The sequence below is a fragment of the Thalassophryne amazonica genome, chromosome 5, assembly GCF_902500255.1.
Source record: "Thalassophryne amazonica chromosome 5, fThaAma1.1, whole genome shotgun sequence".
In the NCBI taxonomy this organism is placed as follows: Eukaryota; Metazoa; Chordata; class Actinopteri; order Batrachoidiformes; family Batrachoididae; genus Thalassophryne; species Thalassophryne amazonica.
Window position 1 is genome coordinate 72751614 of NC_047107.1, and position 21929 is coordinate 72773542.

At 42.5% G+C, this 21929-nt stretch overlaps 1 protein-coding gene and 1 long non-coding RNA gene across 4 annotated transcripts in view; both read right to left on the reverse strand.

The window, feature by feature from the left end:
• ptch1 (patched 1) overlaps nucleotides 1-21929 on the reverse strand; it is a 177381-nt gene that overhangs the window by 132795 nt on the left and 22657 nt on the right. The gene's annotated exons all lie outside the window — the stretch shown is intronic.
• Nucleotides 2953-20421, reverse strand: LOC117510708. The gene is made up of 3 exons (XR_004560800.1): nucleotides 20344-20421; nucleotides 15881-15885; nucleotides 2953-2964 (listed from the first exon to the last, which is right to left on the reverse strand). It is a non-coding gene; the product is annotated as an uncharacterized LOC117510708 (long non-coding RNA).

Genomic DNA, 21929 nt, shown 5'->3' on the forward strand with positions numbered 1-21929 from the left:
CACTTAGATATTCCTCACAGGTCCAGAAAAAATTTTGATAAAGCAACGCGCGGCGTCTCGAGCAGCGTGTGAAACAAAGGAATTCAGCCGAGAGGGCGGGACCACATCTCACTCAAGGCCTGCCCACAGGGAAATGACGTCACCGACACGCGTGAAAAAACTCACGCATGCGCACGAGGATTCAAGCATGATTGGTGTAATCGCATGTCATTCAAATCCATATAGTTAAAAAAAAATAATAAAAGGGTCGGTTTATTATCTAAGAGACCTCGTATATATATTGTGTGTGTGTGTTCTCCACTCAGATTGCAATAGCCAATCACAGATTAGCCTTTCTGTCCATCATTTACCTGTATTTTGGCATGCTTGGCACCAGAAAGTCATGTTGGATCCAAAGGGATCCAAAAAGGCTAGGATCAAAAGTTATATTGGATCGTTTGCCACTGACCAACAGCGTTACAGCTTACTGCCAACAGCTAGCCAATCAGAGCGCAGCATACAATTATTCATGAGATGACATCACTAATGACGTAACGGAGGTCAGGAACTAGCTGACAGACGCTGGTTGAAATAATGGCAACAAACATGTCAACAACAGCAGAAAATCGTCTGCCAGCGAGGTTTGCTGAGTGCACAGAGGAGGAAAGCCCCATTTACACATAGACGCTAAACTCTCCCGGAAGCGTCCCGGCAGAGATTTTGCCCCCTCCGGGCCGTTTTAGGGATCAAACACCGTAGTTAACGCCGGCGCACGGGGGCGTGGTTTGGTTCCGGCTCCACCGGGAATCATCAAAAAAATGATTCAATATGTTGAATAATTCCGGGAGCGCTCCCGGAGAAGTGGCCTGACGACGGAGACAACGTGAACAACGGCGTTTGATACTTTTTAATCGCCGTGTCATCCCGCCCCTTCCTGTAGTGCCGCAGTTTACACCGCCGTAATTGGCGGCCGGCATTGTATCCCTAACCAACGGCGTGTAAAACGGCGATAGAGCCCACATCGGCGTCCTCAAAGGTGTTTTAACCGGGGACAGAGGCAGACAAAACCGCGGCGCTAGCGGACAGTACGCTCTTCTAAACGCCACCTCCCGGTTAACGGCGTTCCAAATGGCGATAGGCAGTGGTCAGTATAAAAACGCTAGCGCACTGCATGCAGGTCTCTCACTCGTGGCCAGCTCCAGATATTTTTGCAGAGAAGCTCCAGTATACCTCCTAAAATAAAATTGGCAGCGGCAAGGACTTACCAAGAGGTTTGGTTCAGAAGCAGAGGGTAGCCCTGTGGTGGAGACGAGCAACACGTTGAGGAGGGTAAAAGAGAGAAAAGAAAAGGCTGAGAGATGAGCTCCCTGTCACTCCCTCCCCCTGCACTGACAGCTGCTTCAGCCTATTATACTCTGGGGGCAGTGCCTATAAGCAAACGTTCCTGGAGTAACGCAGGATTTGCCTGGATAAATCCAGTGGTACACAGGGCATTATCGGCGGCAGCAGAACACCGCCGTTCTCACGTGTGTCTTAACCTGCGATTGTAAAGGATAGAACTGAGTATTAACCCCCATTGCCTGACGTGTGCCGGATGCTACGGCGTCAAAACTCCACTTCATTCGGCGGATTTAGCAGCGTTTTATCCGCGTGTTTGCAGGTAGTACGGCGCTCAAAATGCCGGCGAAATGCTCCGCCCCTTTCCACCGCGAAAACAGCCGGAACTACCGCGAACTTCGGTCTACGCACTACCCGTGGACAAAACCGTCTATGTGTAACCTGGGCTGAACTGGTGAAATACTGAACTCCAAGGATGCCAAAAACACTAAGAAGGTAGACAAGCACGCATTCATATGCTGTTCACAACTAGGGCAGTCACAATTATTTCAATATTCGCCAATCGCGATTATTTTTCATATTTGTGAATATTTTTCATAATCGCGATTACCGTGAATTATTTATTTTATCAACAAACTCGCATAAAACGACTCGGAATCTGACGTCATCATGCAGCAGCAGCCGCACGCTGCCTCACTCACTCTGTTCCCTCTCGTCTTGGTCGGATGGTTAGCGAGGTTCGGACAATAACATGGAGTGTGAGGAAGTTCTGGTTCCAAAGCCACGCACCACTGTGGGTGCATTTCGGTTTTGTAGGGCTGGCTCAACTAGTCGACAATTGAAATCGTTAACAACTAATTTAGTAGTCGACAAGTCGTTAATTTTATTTAAGTCTTTGATTTTTCTCTCAATTCATAGTTTTAGGCAGCGAGCTGTCCTGCTGTCATTTGGACATTCACATTTTTAATAAGACGTCCGATTAAAACAGCAGCTGTCTTGTTCAAAGCCTTTTAAAATGCGCAGTTTACCGAAGGAGCTGTGTGTGTGTGTGTGTGTGTGTGTGCGTGCGCGTGCACGGAGTCAACTCGCTGCAGTCTGCGGGAGTGAGATTCCTGAACGGAGGCACGAGACGTTACGTTCTGCTGTGAAGCATCACGTGAGACAGCGAGCGCGGAGCAGAGAGAGAAGATTTTAACCCAAGTGAACATATATATATAAAAAACAAAACAAAACCGTGGAGCTGCCTTTACTCTCTGTACTTTCTCTACCGGTGCGGTTCTGACGGCACCGTCCTGTTCACACCATGTGCGCGTCGTATACTGAATTTATGAGATCATGAGATGAAATAAACGGTCAAATATCCTTAAATACATCCTTAAAACAATAGAATATATAAATGAACTGAGCAAAAATTACAGAAAAGCTGTGCAGTGATGTTCAGAGGCACAGATCACAAAAAGCTGAACTTTAACAGCTGTTATTTTCCAAAGGTATGTATTTGTTCAGTCTTGAGCTTAATGTAGTGTTCTAGCACAAAACGTGACTGATGAGAAAAAAAGGATGAATTTATCACACTAAAATTAACTGGAGTCAGAATAAAATACAAGCTGCTGATTTCTGTTATTTTTCAAAGGTATTAAGCTGCAACTATATGTTTTAAGTATTTCAAAGTGAGTTGCCTCTTACTGTATTCTGATTTATTTATAGAAAAAAAAAGTCAAATCAGCCTGCATATCAATTTTCCTGAACATGTCCAGGTATTTTTTCCTTCTTTATAAGAGTTTGGTGTTTGCTCCACAGAGTTTTAAAACACAATAAAATGTTCACACTTCTTTATAGCAGTTCTGTAATTTCAGAAATGCAACAGAAACAACCACAAATCAGAAAAAGCTGGGACTATATGTAAAATGAAAATAAAAATAAAAATGTTGCACTATTCCCGGTTTCTCCACTCACAAAAGCCAAACATTCTTCCAGAGTTGTGTAATCATACTGCGATAGCAGAATATAAAGAAGGGGAAAAAGAAAAAAAAATAGACAATATAATCGTCAATCGCAAGTATTTGCCTGACAATTAATCGTCTCCAGAAATTCCTAATCGTGACAGCCCTATTCACAACAAAATAAATTGATCTAATTTATCTGACTCTTTGTTGTTTGCTTAATTTGGGAGGGGGGTGGAGAACATAACAATTGATGGATGGCAAGTTGTCCAACATAGAGAAATATTGGATGAAGAAAAGTTATATTGGACGATATAATATATAATATTAACAATATTAACAATAACAATATTACACATATTAACAATTAACAATATTAACAATCAACAATATAACTTTTCTTCATCCAATATTTCTCTATGTTGGACTCCTTACATCCATTATTTGTATTTTATATATATATATATATATATATATATATATATATATATATTCTTTTTGGTATGTTTCCATCCATCCAAGATAACAGGCAAAATAACCGAATTTTGATCTAATTTGGACCAATCGTGGTGGAATGAATGAGGGTCAGCTAAGAAAAATGTTACTTGAGTTTGAGAAAAATGGGTGATAAATCAAGGGTGGCTGTGTGAGTCCAGTGTGTGCAGTAGAGCTTGACCAATATGGATTTTTTTTTTTGGGGGGGGGGGGGGTTGTTCTAACACTGATATTAGGGAGTAAAAAAATCTATGATACCAATATACAGATTTAAAAAATGTTTTTTGATAAAATGTCTCACTGGAACAACTTCCCGTTAATTTTTAATGCATTGTACAATAATGAAACTACTTATCACAGCTAATCTTGCTATTTTCATGATTAAAAAAAAAAAAAAACACAGAAGCCTGTCACAGTAAGAAATTTTGCTGGATGATATATTGCCTCAGGAAAGATCACAATAAATGATAATATCATGAAATTATCAGTGTTGTATTAAGACCATTGTATGCCACTGATACAATGATAATATACCATGAAATGTTGTGTGGGCCGCCAGAAGAGGAGGTACTGCTGGCCCACCAGAGGGCGCCCTGCCTGAAGTGCGGGCTTCAGGCACGAGAGGGCGCTGCCACCTCCCAAGAGCGGCCGGGTTGACAGCTGTCACTCATCGGCTATGACAGCTGTCACCAATCATCTGCGCCTCACCCCAAATAAAAGCAGGACGACACCTCCACCACGTCGCCGAGATATCGTTCTTCCAAGGAGGTAACTCTCTCAGCCTGAGAATTCCTAACGTTGTTTTCAGTAGATACATTGTTGCAGCTGTCTTCCAGAAGGACCGGCGTATGCTGCGACTGCTTCGCTCTGCATTCCGCCAGATAAGTAATTAGACAGGAGCTGCACGAGCGTGTGATTAGAGGTGGAGGTGGAATAACCACCATCCTTGTTACGGGGTGTACACACACCCACACCTGACTGTTTTTGCTCTTCGCCAGCAGTACCAGATCCGACACGCGGAGACGGTGGCCACCTGGGGGACTCGGGACCTGGCGGCTCCAGTATCCTCCTGGTTCGGTGGCGGAGGAAATCGTGTGGTTCCGGTTCTTCTCCAGACGGACGTCTCCTATCGTCGAGCCTGCCCACACGACACCTTTATTAATTGACTTTGTATTCATTCTATAATCTGCTGTGTGTAGTTGTGGCATTCACAACAGTAAAGTGTTCAAATTTAACATCTCCTATTGCCCGTTCATTTGCGCCCCCTGTTGTGGGTCCGTGTCACTACACTTTCACAACATGAAATGCAAGAACATCCTTTCAAAGAGGAGTGAACTTTTAATTCTCAAGAATATTCAACATTACAATTAAAATGTGAAAAAAGAAAGCCTGTATCAGGGATTCATGTTTGAAAAGGGTGATATGGGCTAATGATCCCTCAGCGCCTGAACTAATGGGTCATTTTCTCCATATGATGGGCATTAATGGCCCTATGCAAAGTGGAATAACGTAAAAGAAACTATTCACATACATTCATTTGTCTTTTTTTATCTGTTGTAAGAACCACAACTTGAGCCAATTTATTTTAATGTTAAACATGATGCAAACTTCATATTTCATTATTTGTGTTATATATTATTTCATGATATCCGATGTCACACATAGGTCATAAATAATGTTTAAAAGGTCAAAAACACATTCATATTGGATGGACATAGAATTTGTTGTCATGTTCAAAACTTGCATACCTAAGATTTAATCTAGTGAGGAAAAGAACTGCATCAGGCACTGGAGCATCACGAGACAAAGTGGAAATGTTAACCTTTTTTTCATAAAACATTTTTCAATCTGACTGCATCTCTTGTCATTTGCATGGGATGAATTTACTGTGCAGTGCTTTAAGTGTTTTTTTTTTTGTTTTGCTTTAACTGTTTTTTTTTTTTTTTTTGACCCACCACCCAACATGCTGCACCAGACAGCCTTCAATATTTTCTTGTGTTTGATTTTTGCACAAATGAGGGCATCTCATAAAGCCTCACTCTGTACAAATTTAAAATCATTGTAGGTAGCATCGCTATTTGGCAACCATCCCATCCATGAAATCTTACACCAATTCATATAAGTTAACAAATTCCATTTATCTTGCAAAGATTCTGGGTGGAATAATACCAATGCTGGCTCGCTGCTACATGAGCGCCTCCCACACAGAGAGGAGGGTTGACCCAGCCTCCTGCAGAGAGCAGAGGCAGAGGGACACAAACTGTGCAAATCAATGAAATGTTTGTGATTTATGGAAACAAACACACGTGCAAAGGCCGATATATTGAGACTAGAAAAATGATCGTGTTCATCTGCATATATCGATCGAGAAGTCTATATAGTTATTATCACAACATGCACCGCAACTTTTAGAAAACCTGCCACATCATGAAATACCAATACAATGCAGCAGCATATTCTAAAAACTAGAAGAGACAAACAACAGCAAACAAACAAAAGCAATCAGAGATTTCTGACGTCTGCCAATCTGGATCTGGATCACCTCCAAAGTTCAGTGTAGTCTTCCAAGCCCTAATATGTATCTGTGGTGCAAATCTGGTGAGAATCCGTGAAATAGTTTCACGTAATCTTTCAAAGCCTGCATAAAGTGGAATCCGGATTTGATCACCTCCACAAGTTAATGGAGTCTTCCATGGCCTAATATCTATCTGCAGTGGAAATTTTGTCAAAATCCATGCAGTAGTTCTGATGTAACACTGCTAACAGTCAGACAAAGAAATAAACATTGATGATTTTTTTATGACGTTTAATAAGTTGTGCATTCCATGCAGGAAGCTACATAGATTGTATTCAGCTGTACATTACATTTGAAGATCAAAATTGAACTTGGACTCCATCAAATGACAAGGGATTTCCAACGTTTTTACCCTATAGGGTCCTCGGGACTCCAAATTTCCAAACCCTAAATCGAACCCTGAGGACCATACGTATATTATGGTATCACTGAATCATAAATAATTAATTTGCATAATTCTGTGTCACACATGTGAGGCCTGCATGTTGCACTCTCTGAGGGCCCCTTTTTATTGGATACTCTTTTCAAACGCCCACAGTCAGATGGGGCAAAAAAGCACCATATTATATGAGGGCACTGGTCAAGTTCAGCACATTTCCCGCATTTGTGGTGCATGTCCATCCACAAAATAAGTAATGTGAATAAAGTTCAACACCCACCTGGAAGGGGGAAAATGGGAGCAACTGACTGACACCGTGGCACGGCTGAGGGGTCAAAGCGTTGGTGTCAGAATGTTCCAAGTACTGTCAGGTGCACGGCAGGTTTCTGAATGTCTGGGACTCATCAAATATGCAGTGGCCCTAACAAAATGTATCCTGAAATCGAGTTTTGCACTTGTTTGTGCAACATAATTAATGTCAATATGTAGCCTGAGAAACTGTGAGGAGACTTCATTTTTAAATGAACTGCATTTATGTAGCTCTTATCCATCTGAATCAGAAGCTCAAAGGTCTTTACAGTGATGCCTCACATTCACTCACACACTGATGCAAGGCGCTCAACTGCACACAAGGAGAAACTTGGGGATTAAGAACTTTGCCCACAGACCTATAGTGATCTTCTGGTCTGGCAGGGGTTTGAACCAATGATCCCCTGATCTCAAGTCCACCACTTCAAGTTCAAGTTCAAGTTCATTGCCATTTGCAGTATTAAAACCACATTGGAAAAAAGGTGCAAGGAGCTCAAAGTGCACTAGCAAGACATACACAAAACAGTAAAAAAGACATAAAAGCCATAAAAATGCCATAAAAATGACAAAGCCACAAAATAAATTTAAGATACATTTAGAACTAGTCACAGAGTGCTGATCACTGCTACAGCTTGTGGGAAGAAGCTTTTACTGTAATGTGATGTCCCACATTTAATAGACCGATAGCGCCTACCTGAGGAAAGAAGCTCAAAGAGGTCCATGGCAAGATGCAGGAGGTCTTTAGTAATGGCCAAAGACCGGGACTGAAGTCTGTTTTTGTAAATGTCCTCCAGAACACAGTTCCACACCAATAGTCCTACTGGCTGAATGAACCACTCTATTCAAAGCCTTTCTTTATTTAGCAGTGGCATTTCCAAACCATGCAGTTATAACGTTTGTAAGAAGACTTTCAATGCAACTATGATAGAAATTTAAGAGAATATTCTTATTAAGCGTGAATTCTTTCATCTTACGCAGAAAAAAAAGCCGCTGTCGAGACTTTTGAACAATTTCACTGGTGTTATAATTCCAGCTCAAGTCATCAGATAAAAACACTCCAAGAAATTTACAGTTACCATCACATCATCACCTTCCCATTCTTAGACATTTTGTGTGCAAAGCAGTTTATAGGGAGAAAAAAATCAACAAGCTTAATCAATCATTCTGCACTATCAGCTCACGTGTCCCTCTAACTCCATTCCCCATAATGCCTTGCTGGGCTTCTTCCACGAGCGCTGCCTTAGTCCGTCACTGCGAAACTCTCAGTCACCTGAGATGGGAAACGTTTTGCACCTCTGCAAATTTATGCCTTGCATGTACATGTGTGGTGCTGGCGGAACTGATGCTGTTGCCAAATGGGTGACGCCGTCCTGCAGGAATTTTGATGAATTATGCCGCTATGTAAGCTACAAGTGCCAGAGGGGCCAACACACATGCATGGGGCAAAACAAATTCCAATTAACCACCTAATTTGGAGACGTCTACATGAAAAATGAAACACGCTGCAGTCTGAAATGCATCACTCTGCACCCCAAACTCTTTCCTAGAGTAGGTTTTGGGCGCAGCAGCCAAAACACAAACACACTACCGCTACTATGCTGCTGCTCTTCCCCCTCAACACACACACTCACTCACACACACCCGCTCTCTGCTGTTCTGTTCTGTCTCCACCCCTCTGGCAGTCAGCGCAGTGAGGGAGGGAAGAGAGGAAAGGGGAGGAAGGGGGTAGGAGGGAGGGATGGAACAGGAGGGGAAGGAGAGAGGCCAGACCACCCTGCTCTCATGGCAGGGCTGAGTGTTTACATTGTCGTGGCTCACTCTGTAATACATCTGGCATTCTGAGGCCTCGCTCGCTCTCTCCAGCCAGCGACGGGGGAGTGGTGGTAAGATGGGGGGAGGCTGGAGTAAAAGGAGAGAGAGACCTTTCTGGCAAAGAGAAAAAAGAGAGGGATAGAAGAGAGAATGAAAGAGAGAGAGAGAGAAAGTGAAGGAGGCATGGGGGGGTTATTCTCTCCTCAGTCTCCTGTGGTCGGTCAATCACGGGGCTCTGGTTTTTGAATAAGAGCGCCCGAAAGAATGCAAAATGTAAACAGAGAGCTTGGAGGCATCTCAAGATGTCGTTTGTGAATGGGAGCACGTTGGCCTCGGACGTGCACGGAGACATGTGAATGCTCAATGAGCAGATCTTTTTTTAAGAGTTGTTTGGAATTTCCTTGCAGCCAGGTAGGACTAATGTAAACAAGGCAGCCTGAGAAAACAGCGCCGCGCACCCGTACAGTACCAGAGGCGCAAAATCCAACCCCCCCAACACACACACACACACACACACTAAATCCCTCACCGGTTAGCCTGCACATTTCATCAATTCGTACAGTTTAACACAACACCGTGGAATGTTATTCCTGCCGCAGAGGCTTAATCCTGTTTTTAGCAAACTGACAAACATGAAAGACAGAATGATATAAAAAAAAGCAGTGGGTGTGGGTGCGTTTGTGGATGTTCAACCAAAGCGGTTGGAAGAAAAGTAAAAGAGAGGAAAATGGAGGGATACAGAACAGAGCAAAGTAAAGGGGAGGCCCTCAGAAAAAGCCTGTCATGTCAACCACCTCCTCACTCATACGACCAGAACCTCAACCCAGAAGGGAGTCGGCTTCGTTCGCTCTGTGCATATGCAAGCGTGCGTGCAGCAGTGCATGTATCAGCACTCCCAAATACATCAAAAGACGGATAATTCAATCATGCAAACCACAATCCTCTCAGCGGAGACGCCACACTGAGGGCACTCCTCCTCCTCCTCCACATCTTCTACCTCATCTTCCTCCACAAGAAAGGACATCAGGGGTTCTTCCACATGCACTTAACATCAGGCCGTTCCCTTCTTCACTGACGCAACCAGCAACACAACAAAACAACCACAGAGTCTGTCAACTGGGCCCCTCATCCCACCAGATGCAAAACAGGCTTTTCGTGGAAGGAAGAAGCTGCAGCAGCAAAAAGATTGACTCTATACAAGCATATAAACATCATTTCTTTTTATCACCATACTCACATTGACATTTAGCAATCAGAGAGTGAAAAGCAGCAACATCATATTCACTGCCCTCTGCTGGAGAACACATAATACACACGTGCACACACATATATGTATATATGCACACACTGACATTATACGACACAAACAACTTGTGGTGACAGCTGTGATTTTTGACGCTTCCTCCCTTCTGCTATCACCAGCCGCCTCCTCCCCTCTCCTGCGAGTCCTCACTCTGCACCCAGGCCACAGGGTGAGTATCAGGTGAGGTTTTAAATGGTGGGGCCCCTACGAGATGACCTCAGGGTCCCAGAGGTATACCTCCATGCCCGCTGCCTTCTACACTGCCCGCCCCCCCCCCCAAAAGAAAGCGCTCAGGGACTAGGGCCTCCACTCAATCTTAATCCTTACGTCTCAGTCCAGACCATAAATACACAAACCATCAACTCATTTGGACTTCAGCTGTTCACCAATATCTGAATGACACTAGGATACAGTTTCTCTGTTGTACTCAGGTTTTTTCAGACAACGTGAATTATTTTAGAAGCCAGGAACCTTTCCATTAACTTTTCTATGGTGTTGAACTAGTCGACCAGAAACCTTAATGTACTAGGATACAGTTCCTGAAGCACTTTGTATCCCAGTTCCACAGCAGATAGTAAATGATCAAACAGCAATCGGCATCTGAAAAGTTAAACACAAGTCACCAAATAAGTGTGCGTTCTGTCTTACTTTGTTTCAAATGTGCTGTGTCAGTGGAGCACACGGGTACACCAGAGAGCAGTGGTGCACATTTTAAAAGCACACTCACGCTCTGCTTCACTTTAATTGCACAAATCGATTTTATTCACACAGATCATCAACAGTGTGCATCAGTATCGATCTATTTAAGAACCGTAGCACAGACAGAATAAAAATACAATGTGGTCTGTCAGTCTTGCAGCAGTGTGCCTTTTAAAAACATATTCTACTCTCCTTCACTTCAAATACACAACAAGCGGGTTTTTGGTGCATGTAATATACAACAAACAACAACAACAAAAAAGTTCTGTTATTTTCAACGGTACTTGAACGCAGCGGCAGCAGCAGCAGCAGCTCCTGTGTGCGCTTATTATTTTTTATAACATATAACAATATGAGTGTAGGAAAGACAATCCAGCTCTTATGTACATGTGGCAACAGGTAGATAATTCAGATGATTATATAAAGAGCTGTTCTGGAAGGCAGAATTCACATTGTGGATCAAATGCTCAGTGATCAGCGGGTGTAAATAAACGCACATGGGGAGTCAATGCGCGACGTTCACATGGATTGATCAATTTACTGCTCTGATATATTCAATCAACTTCACATTTATATTTATTCCCCCTTTTGACAGTTTTGTTTAGAGGTGCACCGATCGATCGGGCACTGATCATTAGCGGCCAATCTCGCCTTGATCGGTTTGATCGGTGATCGGCAAAATGCACCGATCAAAAGGACCGATCACAACAGTGCAGGCAGTAGCGCAGGGAGCGCTTGGTCCTGTCATGACACGCTTTCCTCTGTGACGTAAACTCATTTTGACTTCTGATATGAGCTGGACGGACAAGTAGAGCAGTCGCCATCATCTAATGTAGTCCATGTCTGTCCAGCTCATATCAGAAGTCAAAATGACTCAAATGGCTCTGAGAGATCTAAATAGACTGCTGTGTAATGAATGGAACCACACTGCCATCTAGTGGATATCCAGTGTGCGTGAGTGTGTATTTGTGAATCAGTAGGCATTTGTTTGTGGATCTGTGGATTTTGCGAAAAGAATGTCTCAAAATTACGTCACAGAGGAAAGCAATGAATGCATGTAATTGGTGATCCACAAATGCTGAAACTCAATTCACAAATACAATTTCCAGTTTTACAAATGTAATTTTTTTTTTTTTTACAAATTAAGTTTTATATTTGCAAATACAACAATATTTGCAAAGACCAATTTACAAGTTACAAATATGAAATTTGCATTTGTGGATATCTGAACACATTTGCAAATCAATGATTATTTGTAGATCACCCTGTGTGCATTTACAAATATTAATGAGACAATTTTAACCCCACAGAATGAGGGCTGTATTTTACATTCTCAATGTATTCTCTGTAGGCTGTAACCTGAGCAACATGAAACATGGAAAAAAAAAGCTTGCTGGTAGAACAAAGTCAGTGTAATAAAACAAAAGTTGGCAGTTTATTCTAGTGTCTTTATTTGAATGCATGTTTTTTGTTTTCAACATTAAGTTTTAATGCAAAAATAGTCCTATACATTAGACCTATATTCTTATTTTGGGCATGATCCAAATATGTACTTGATCTGTATCGGCAGATCAAAATTTCAGTGATCGGTGATCTGTGATCGGCCTAAAAAATCCTGATCGGTGCACCTCTAATTTTGTTATAAATCAATGTATTTGGCTTAGTAATGTAATACAGTGATACAGCAGTCACCACAGCACACCAGCATTTTTTGTTTTTAACTGGAGCAAGATGGAACACCCAGTGTGTCGACAGACAGTGTGGATTCTGATGATGAGGAGATGATCCCTCTTTTGTTCTGGATGAGGAACCAGAGCAGGTGGTCCACGGACATGCACACAGATCTCCACAGCTTTTGTTTGCAGTTTCTCCAGGACTCAGGTGTTATGAGCTCCGCCCCAGCGCCGAGTCCTGGAATGCAGAGATGCAGACACACACTGCTCCAGCTGTGGCTCCAGGTGCATTTTGTTTGAAGTGTCGAGATCAACGTTAGCTTTGGTTTCATTTTGTTCCTCTTTCATCCCTGTTGCGCTCTTGGTTTGCAGGTTATTTGGTGATAAAGCTCGTTCGTCCATCTGTAATCAACGAACTGTGACTTTTTTACTTTTTTCCCTTTGTTCATGAATCGTCGTGTGCCGTGTGACTGGGCCATTAAAGACATAGTTGGCACACGATAATAACAATACGAATATTAACATATTTTAACAATTAAAATGTCATTTAGTATGTTATTCAATACACATATAAGCTCTGAGATAGCCTGGTGTCCTGTCCAGGATGTACCCCACCTCACACCCTCTATGACTGCTGGAATCGACTCCAGCCCCTCCCGCATCTGTATTAGAACATTTGGAAAGAGGTGTCATTTGATTTAAAAGGGCGATTTGCTTTGAAGTTATTAATTCCGACCAAAATGTATCTTTCCAAGTTTACTTGGCAGAAAGCTGCACAGAGTTTGGCGCTTTTCTGCTGTGTTGTGTAAAGCTATGAATGTGTTATTTGAGTTTTAGAACATAAACACTGTGAATCAAACAGACAGTAATGGTTTGCTGCCAAAGGTGTCAAATCCAGCTTCAGAAAGTAAAAGTCCAGCCACATATTTGTTCCCAATAAACCAGGTGATTCAGCTCTTCAGGCAGGTGGATGAGCTAATTATTGAGATCACCTGTTTTAGGTGCACAGGTAGAAGCAATTCATGGGAGGGTTTTTACTTTCTGAAGCTGGATTTGACACCTCTGTTTGCTTCTATCACTGCGTACATTTCTGTCCTGACACAGTTTGTCTACCTCATAACACACCTGCTCCTAATCCATCATCCATCCACGAGCCATCCAGCAGGTGGCAGGCATGATATGGGATTTTACATTGGTAAAACAAACCTGCTTTTTTGATTGATCTGGTTCATTACTTGGCCATTTAAGTTGAGAAGTTACAAGATTGTAGTAACTATGGTTTGATTTAACCAACTGGAAGGGATAACTCATTTTTCTATCTGTTCAAACAATGCATTTTAAAGAATACATGCCTGAACTTTTCCAAAGCCAAGGAAAATAAAAAAAGAAACAAGATGTTCATATTTATGGACAGACAACAATCTTGATCATAACTCAGATGCATGGGGTGTGCAGCCAGTATATTCTGAGTGCCAGTCCCAAACCCAGATAAATGAGGAGGGTAGAAGGAGGCAGGGCATTGACCTTAAAGTCTGTCAAATCTCAGGTGTTCAGCCAGTACACTCTGACTGCCTGTCGCAAGTCCACAACAAATGAGTAGGGTTGGATCAGGAAGGGCATCCAACACAAAACAAGCCAAAATAAAGATGCAGAGCACAAATCGAATTTCCATACCAAATCAGTGGAGGCCCGGGTTAACAACGGCCGCCACCGGTGCCATTGCCCAACAGGGTGCTGGCAGAAATTGGGCTAGTGCTGGGTGAAGCAGAAGAAGAGGAGGATGACATGTCTACATAAAGTGGGAAAGTAGGAAAATTAGAAGGGTGGATGTGAGAGTCTGGACTTTGAATGTTGGCAGTATGACTGGTAAAGGGAGAGAGCTGGCTGACATGATGGAGAGGAGAAAGACATTGTGTGCAAGAGACCAAATGGAAGGGAAGTAAGTGCAGGAGCATCGGTAGTGGTTTCAAGTTGTTATATCATGGTGAGGATAGGAAGAAAAATGGTGTTGGGTTCATTTTAAGGGGAGGCTATGTTAAGAGTGTGCTAGAGGTTAAGCGAGTGTTCGACAGGGTGATAAGTGTGAAGTTGGAAATTGAAGGTGTGATGATGAATATCATAAGTACATATGCCCCACTGGTAGATTGTGGGACAAAGGAGAAAGAAGATTTCTGGAGTGAGTTAGATAAGGTAGTGGAGAGTGTGTCCAAGCAAGAAAGTGTGGTGATAGGAGCAGACTTCAATGTTGGCAAAGGGAGCAGTGGTGATGAGGAAGTAATGGGTAGATGTGGTATCAAGGACAGGAATGTGGAAGAGCAGATGGTTGTTTATTTTGCAAAAAGGACGGAAATGGCTGTGGTGAATACCTACGAGGTCTGTCAATAAAGTAACGGTCCTTTTTATTTTTTTCAAAAACTATATGGATTTCATTCATATGTTTTTACGTCAGACATGCTTGAACCCTCGTGCGCATGCGTGAGTTTTTCCACGCCTGTCGGTTACGTCATTCGCCTGTGAGCACACCTTGGGAAGGAGTGGTCCCGCCCCCTCGTCGGATTTTCATTGTCTGGAAATGGGGGAATGAAAAGGACTTTCTTTCCATCAGAATTTTTTCAGAAACTGTTAGAGACTGGCACCTGGAAACCATTCGAAAAATTTATCTGGCTTTGGGTGAAAATTTTACGGGCTTCACAGAGAATAAGGACTGTTACTACCGTCGTGTGCTCTTTCTCTGGTTATCACAAGAGCTGGACATCAGCACATGACGGTCTCGTATCCACAGAGCCATCCATTTAGAAATGGTCCGGTGGCTTGTGCTCGGAGCGCGGCGCGCCGAGTGTTCTGAAAGGGGTCCTTAAAGCTGTAGTAACAGACCTTATTCTCTGTGAAGCCCGTAAAATTTTCACCGAGCATACTACAACCGACCAAAGCTATTTTTTCCCAAAATGAGACGTCCTCTGTTCCATCGTGGAGAACTTATCCTGGTGTCAAAATCTCAGTGCTCCAGGCGCGAGTATTGTAGGGGAGATCGGGGCCAAAGTAACATTTTACATTTATGTCCCTCTGAATCTGCTCAGCTGGAAGAGTCATATTATTTAACACCAGTTTTTATTTTACTTTATTTTTCTGGTGTTTCTAATAAATATAAAACATCAGAACAAGTGCATCATTTGTAAATGTGTATTGAATCAACAAATAAGACACTTTTATCAAAGTTGCATTGAAGATTCATTCATTCAATTCAATCCAATTCATTCAAGATGTTTGTTTTGCCAGACATTTAATCAATATTTCAGCTGTGGAACACAAGTCAACTGGAATGAATAAACAAAAATGATCTCTGAAATAAACAGAAAAAGATTCAAATGGTTTGACTAAAACTAGACTAAAATGTTGAGACTTTTAGTCTACTAAAATATGACTAATGAATAGGGATGGGTATTGATAAGATTTTATCGATATCGATGCCATTATCGATTCTGCTTATCGATCCGATTCCTTATCCATTCCCTTATCAATACCTCTTGTTTTTCTATGTATTTTATTGAGTCTTAAAGTAAATAAATATGAAATTGGTCACTGTATCCTTGATCTCTCGACATAAATAACAAAATCTGTAGTTTTTGTCAAAAGCATTTCCTTTTAGACATTTTGGTATGAATGTCCCTCCGTACAACTGAGCTGAGCTCAGCCGGCTGCTGCTCTCATTTTGGGTGGAAAAAATGTTTTGATTGATTGCAGTTTGTTTGTATTACAACATTCGGAAAGAGGTGTCAGTTGATTTAAACGGTGTTTCGCTTTGAAGTTATTAATTCCGGCTGGACTCTATCGTTCAAAAAGCAGAGAGCCGCGCAGCGTTTGAAGCTGTGTGAACACAACGGAGGATGATTCTCGTTTCTTTCTCCCAACAAGACAGGAGTCCCAGTTAGTGAGTTTAATCTGCACAAAAGTGACTCACGATTGACATATTCATGGATGAAAGTGGTGAAAAACAAAAAAAGCTGAAACCAAAAATTACCCCCCAACACCACCTGCATGAAAATGTTTGAATTCTAGAAGCTCTGAAATGTAATCTGGGGCTATTCCAGACAATAAACTGCAGTGAGTGCAGCATCCATTTTGGTGAGAAAAAAACAACTTTCCTTATTCAAATTCATTTCAGTAGTATTCTGCTCTTACTAGGATGCAGCAGTTTTCTATCTTGGCAGAGAGTTCTGGAGGAAATCACTGAAGAAATTAACAAATCAAAAATATGGTTTGACCGAAACAAATTGTCATTAAACTTAAATAAGACAGGGATGAAGTGGAGGTGTAAGAGTCACTAGTTGTTCACAGGAAACACTTATTTATTTCGATATTTATTTATGTTCATTATTAGTTGGTTTTATATTTTCTGTTGTGTTTTTAATCAGGTTCTTTTTGTCTCTTTCTCTAAAATTGTATTGTAGCATTGTTGTTGTTGCTATTATTATTAATATATAAACAAAAATAAATGTAAAAAATATTACAATTTGTAATACATTTGACTCTTTTATGACAACAAACCCTGAGCCATTAATTATTATACAGAAAACAAATGCACACAAACGTGCTGACAGCTGCAACAGCTTAATGCTAACTTTAACATTGAAAATGCCATAGACATGCTAACGCTCTAGTATCTGTCCCAGTTTTTAGTCAACTGTTTCAGAAGACATAACCGGTCGGTTTAACATAAAAAAGGTAAATATTACTCACAGACATGTGCTCCTTAGGGTTTTAGCAAGGGAAAATTAAGATAAAGCAAAATAAAACAATGAATCAACAAAGCAATAGATCGAAGCACTGCTTCGATTGGTTCAAGGTTCAAAGCAAAGCCGCACTGCAGAAAAATTTATTACAGACCCACTGCAGGGTCTGTAATCAATGTAGAGAAATGATCATTTTCCTGACAAACACCCACAAAAATGGCCACTCTGAAGGACCTATAAGGGAATCGTTAAGCAAAAAGGTTATTGATGTTGGTGGATCAAATCATTTCTTAATGATACCGAAAGGAACCGAAAATGATATGTGAATGACTAAATGTGACTAAGACTAAGAATGAACTTTGACACAAGACTAATACTAAGACTAAATTGAAAAATGGGCGACAAAATTAACACTAGTTTCAAGCAAAGAAATTTCTATTTTTGTGGTGACCCTATGCTGTGAAATGGGCTAATGCCAAACAGAGGTTTTCCACAGCACAGCCAGTGTACAGTACACCTCCAGCTTATCAACTTAATCCACAGTTTCAACATCAACCTTCGCCCATTTCAAATTCTCCTCCTGCCTTCATCCCCTCTCACCCTGATCAACACGAGCTCTGTCTCAGCACAGAAAGAGAGGGAAAGCATAAGGGGCTGTCCTACAGGAAGACCAATGTTTATGTGATACTGTTTTAATCAGAGGCAGTCGACGCTGCTATTTTCTTTACAATTTGGCCTGTGTTTGCCTTAATCCAGAATGCCAAGGGATGGCTCCATTTTCTACTTGTGGGTAGAAGGAACTCCAAAGGAGTCTTGTTCCTCTCTTTTCCATCTGTGCTTGCTGAACACGGCTTGTACTCAATCACTGCAAGATCATCCAGAATGCAGTTTGAAAGTGAAATTGCCGACGGAGTCAGACACTCCCAAACAGGCGTGACACCGTCTGTCATGATAGTGATCCGACAACAGGCAGCTGCGCGTGTGTGGGGAGAGCAAGATAGGAGACCACAATACTACAACTTCCTGTTTCAGTTAATAATTTCCTGTGAGTCCCACAGCTGACACAAACACAGCATTTATCTGGTGTGAGGGCTCAGTCTGCAAGCTCAATGTTAGTGGCATAACGATGGAACAAAAGTTGAAGATTCGAAAATGTGATGATGCGTATAGTAAGGGAAAATAGTGGATGTCGACATCATGTAAAAGTTCCGAAAGATGATGTAGATTGTTACAATGGTTTGCACTGTGCATGTAATAGACAGCTCTGGGACAAAGAAGGACGTGTGGCTGAGAGTGGAGCAGGTTGATGCCAACAAGGTTACAACTTAAGAAGAAGTAAGTCCTACACAGGTCCTGAGGCTCATCTGGTCATTGCTTATCCCTAGATACCATGACATGAAGCAAATAGAGTCTATAACTCCCCCGGATGTGAAAAAAGTCCATTGCAGGTTACTTCCCCAGCCAAGGTGGGTACCCATTTACAGCTGGGTGAACCAGGGCAATGTAGATGAAGTATCTTATCCAACAACACTGTTGAGTTGCCTGAAGTGGGCACACCTAGAATAGAATCCCAGTCCATACATTGGTAGCTCTGATCCAAAGGAGCTACCTGCTCTGCAGGTAACATTGTAGGTTGGTAACATTGTAGAAAAGAAAGCTTAGTTTTGCTTCATAGATCACAGACCTGGCCTGCACACTGGTAGTTCGCACGGGAAACACTCGCTCACTCACTCAACTTCAACCGCTTATCCGGAACCAGGTCGCAGGAGCAACAGCTCAAGCAGGGGACCCCAAACTTACCTTTCCTGGGCCACATTAACCACCTCTGACTGGGGGATCCCGAGGCATTCCCAGGTCAGTGTGGAGATAAGATCTCTCCACCTAGTCCTTGGTCTTCCCCGGGGTCTCCTCCCAGCTGCATGTGCCTGGAACACCTCCCTAGGGAGGCGCCCAGGGGGCATCCTTACCCTATCCCCGATGCCCGAACCACCTCATCTGGCTCCTCTCAACACCAAGGAGCCAGCTGACTGTATCACCAAGCTTCTCACCTTATCTCCAAGGAAGACACCAGTCACCCTCAGAAACAGTTATCTTTTTCATGAAACCATACATAAAGACTGCCCTGCACAGCTCCAAACTTTTGACGGTACCATCATCCAGAGTTGTTCTGAAACTCAGCCAGAAATGGGAGGAGGAGTAGAAGAAGAAGAAGAAGAAGGCACTTCCTCAGCTGTTGTTCCTAACTGACTTGTCAAAGTAGCTCATTTATTTGTTCTTCTGCCCATCTCTCTCATGGCAATCTCACACCCTCAAAGATTACACTTTGTGTGTGTTCCCGAGACAGGATTCACACCTGCTTCTTCTTCTTCACTGGACCAATCATCAACCTGGGCATGTTCAAGAGAAACTTCTTCCATCTTCCAGCTCGTCTTTCTAATCACATCATCAAACAAGAGGGTCTGGAGCCACACACATTTTCAACTGTGAAGAGGCGGTGACCGAACATCAAGCACTGACTGATTGGCTGGTAGGTCATTGATGCAAACTGCTTTTTACACAAGCATAGCAGGCTTGGAGAGGAAGATTATTTTGGCCACAGAAAAAGCAATAATTCATCATCAATTACCATGTAATTTAAAACCAAGAAAAACAGAATGCCTGCAGTTATTGAGGGAGAGGCAACCGTTTCACAACTGGATCATGGTGTCTACTGAAGGCAGCGCGCTCTGGGGCCGCATGTCAAAACACGTGTCAAACACCCAAGCAAATAGTCCACAAATGCAGCGGTCTTGCCTGTCCGTGTTGGCCACAATGATCTAATGCTCACATGCACATGGAGTAAAAACAAGGCCCAAGTGCTCTAACAGTGACAGCAACAACAGTTAACAATCGAAGGTCAACTTTGTCCCAATCAAGAAGCTAAAATGTCCAAAGAGAAATTCCTGGGTTGTTCTTTTATACTCAACAAAAATATCAGTGCAACACTTTCATTTCAATCCCATTTTTCATGAACTGAAGTAAAATATATCATCAGGCTCTAATTTCTTCCAGTGACATATTTTCTGGCAGGTGTGGCATATCGACATGTTGATTAAACAGCATGATTACCGCACGTGTGCCTTGGACTGATCACAGTAAAAGACCACTCTAAAATGTGCAGTTTTATCACACAGCAAAATGCCACATATGTCACATGTTTTGACAGATTGCGACAATCGGCGTGGCGCCTACAGGAATGTCCACCAGAGCTGTTGCCTGTGAACTGAAAGCTCATTTCCCTTCCATAAGACGCCTCCACTGCCGTTTCCAAAAAGTCTCACAACTGCAGACCACGTGTCACCATGACCCCCACATCTGGCTTCTTCACCTAATAAAGAGCTTTTTTCTCTCTCTCTCTCTCTCTCTCTCAAGATCAGTTGCACATTTTACAGTGGCCTTTTATTGTAACCAGTCCAATGCACATCTGTGCAATAATCCTGCTGCTTCATCAACATCTATATGTCACACCAGTTGAGTAAGGATTATATTGCTCAGTAACACTGATTTAACAAATTTATGATAAATGTTTTTGTACGAATAGAAGTTTTAGATCTTTTACTTCATCTCATGAAAAATGGAAGCAAAATGTTGCATTTATATTTTTCTGGAGCTTTTAACTGGAGCAACAGAATTAACATCAAAGTTGCAAAGTCTGCAGGAAGCAGAAAATCGGTGAACGGCTTGTGAACATATATGACAGGAATCGCCATGACAATCACTTGGACAGAACACTTCTGGACCATACGTTGAGAAACCTGCCAAATGTTGAAAATGACCAAAGCCAGACGGAATTACTATCTATGAGGCGCGTCAAACCAAATGACAAGCTGACTGCATGATCACACTTCTTCACACCGCTGTCAATTCCAAGTGGTCCTGATAAGTAAACATGAACCTCCAAAGCTGTGGATCCTTCCTCAGATGTTCTGTACACCTCAAAGCCTCACTTTTTTTTTTTTTTCCTTTTCTGAAAGCTGCATCTTGCTCCCAATTGGTCTCTGTCACTTTGTCTTATAAACAGAACTTCCTACGTCTGAGCGCTTATAAACAGTGCTGAGTGAGCGCTGTGTGAGAAGAGACAATCCTGTGAAAGCTGCTGCACGTGACAACCCGTAGAATAAACACAGCGTCCAGCTCCAGCACTCGGTTAATGGTGGTCTGCTGTCAACCTCGGGCCCCTCCGCACTACCAGAGAGCAGGCGATGACAGACACGAGATGAGATCACCAACGTCAAAATGGAACGCCGCACAATTATAGTGGAATTGAGATATGTGAGGGTGGCCACGTTACGTGTGCGCACACCCGCCGGCCACACAGCTTCCAGGCGGGGTCGTCTGCAGGTCACCTGCGGAGGGCAGTTCCAAATGAAACATAAACAGCCGCTCCGTCCTCTCCTCTTTTTCCCCCGACAAGGCCCAGTGCAGCGCTCCGCAGTCCAGGCAGAACTAATCTATCCCTCAGCTGTGCAGTCTAATCTAAACAAACACATCTCTCCCGAACAGCATCTGGATCCCCTCTCGAAAGGGGAACTAGAAAACCACGGCAGCCTAGTCTCTCTTTCTCAGTGTCTGCGCAGGCATCTGTGTGTCCTATGAGCCAGCGTGAAGACAACAATGACCACAGGACATGAGAGCTGGTTTATTAACTTTCAAGA